The sequence below is a fragment of the Brachyhypopomus gauderio genome, unplaced genomic scaffold (genome assembly GCF_052324685.1).
Source record: "Brachyhypopomus gauderio isolate BG-103 unplaced genomic scaffold, BGAUD_0.2 sc192, whole genome shotgun sequence".
NCBI lineage: Eukaryota > Metazoa > Chordata > Actinopteri > Gymnotiformes > Hypopomidae > Brachyhypopomus > Brachyhypopomus gauderio.
The window spans coordinates 1,191-2,500 of NW_027507013.1; the positions used below are offsets into that span (position 1 = coordinate 1,191).

The window sequence follows — 1,310 nt, forward strand, 5'->3', positions numbered from 1 at the left end:
GTGATCGAGAGGCAGGGAGGCCGCAGCCTACGGGGAGACGAGCTCCACAGCGAAACCTAACACGGAGCGTGTGACCCCTCTCTCTAGCCGGGGAGCTAGAGGACCGGGACGCGTCTGAATTTAGGAAGACGGAGGTGACCAGGGGCCACCTTCGAACCTCCAACCGCGGTCTTGCCCATTACAGGCACAGTCCGAATGATGGGAATAGCGACCCTCAGACAGGCGTAGCCCTGGGATGAACCCAGGGCCGCAATGTGCGTTCGAAGTGTCGATGATCAATGTGTCCTGCAATTCACATTAGTTCTCGCAGCTGGCTGCGTTCTTCATCGACGCACGAGCCGAGTGATCCACCGCTAAGAGTTGTACTCTTGGTTTTTTCGTGAGAGGCACCAAACATGATAAATGGTTTTTACCATTTTTCAAGTGACGGGCGCCCCGCCGTAGTGCCTGACCCGAGGGACAGGCACCCGAGCACGGGGTCTTTAAACCCGCAGCCCTCTGCGGGCCCCCTCCACACTCGGCACCCGCCCTGTCCGTCTCGGAGGACTGGGTGAGCACGCGTAGCAACGGGGTGTTGGAAAGGGGTGTGTGAATACTGAAGGACCCAGAGGCCTACCTCGTCACCGCCCGCCATGCTCCCAGGAAGGGAGGAGCACTCGTAGCGCTGCCCGAGGTGAGCTTGGGAGCTACAGCACACAGTGAACCCCTCTCCTCACCCGCCGCCCGCCATGTCCACCCCTCCCTGCGGAGAGGAGCACGCGTAGCACCGGGGTGTGGAGGGTGTGAAGACTAAAGCCACCAGGGGGACCACCCAGTCAGCGTCCGCCATGTCTCCAGTACAGGAGAGCACTCGTAGCGCTGCCTGAGGCGGGGTTGATGAGCTAGAGTCCACACGTGGCCCTCCCCATCACCGCCCGCCATGCCTCCGGTAAGGGAGAGCACTCGTAGCGCTGTATGGGGTTGGTTCGAAGACTAGTAGGTACCCGTCACCCGACGAAAAATGGAAGGCAACGGCCACACACGCGCAACCGCTTTGACGACGTCTGAGCCCAGGAAGACAAAGGTGGCGTGAGCCTCCTGCGAACCTCCCAACGCGAGTCTGGTCCTTTACGGGCACAGTCCCGATTTATAGCAACAGACGTAGGGTGCGTGGTGGTGCCGTGAGCCTGAGGTCACCGAATGTGGAAAACCCCACGCACGCCGACAGAGAGAGAGGGCCTCGCGGCCCAGACTCACGCCATTGTGCGTGTGGAAACCGGCCGTAACCGTGTTTTTTAGCGCTTCGCACGAGCCAGAGAGTACCGAGGAGG

General features: G+C 61.0%; 1 non-coding gene across 1 annotated transcript; it reads right to left on the reverse strand.

Moving 5' to 3' along the window:
- Positions 1 to 208: 208 nt before the first annotated feature.
- Positions 209 to 362, reverse strand: LOC143502427 (5.8S ribosomal RNA). Its single transcript, XR_013127100.1, has one exon. It is a non-coding gene; the product is annotated as a 5.8S ribosomal RNA (ribosomal RNA).
- Positions 363 to 1,310: the final 948 nt, after the last annotated feature.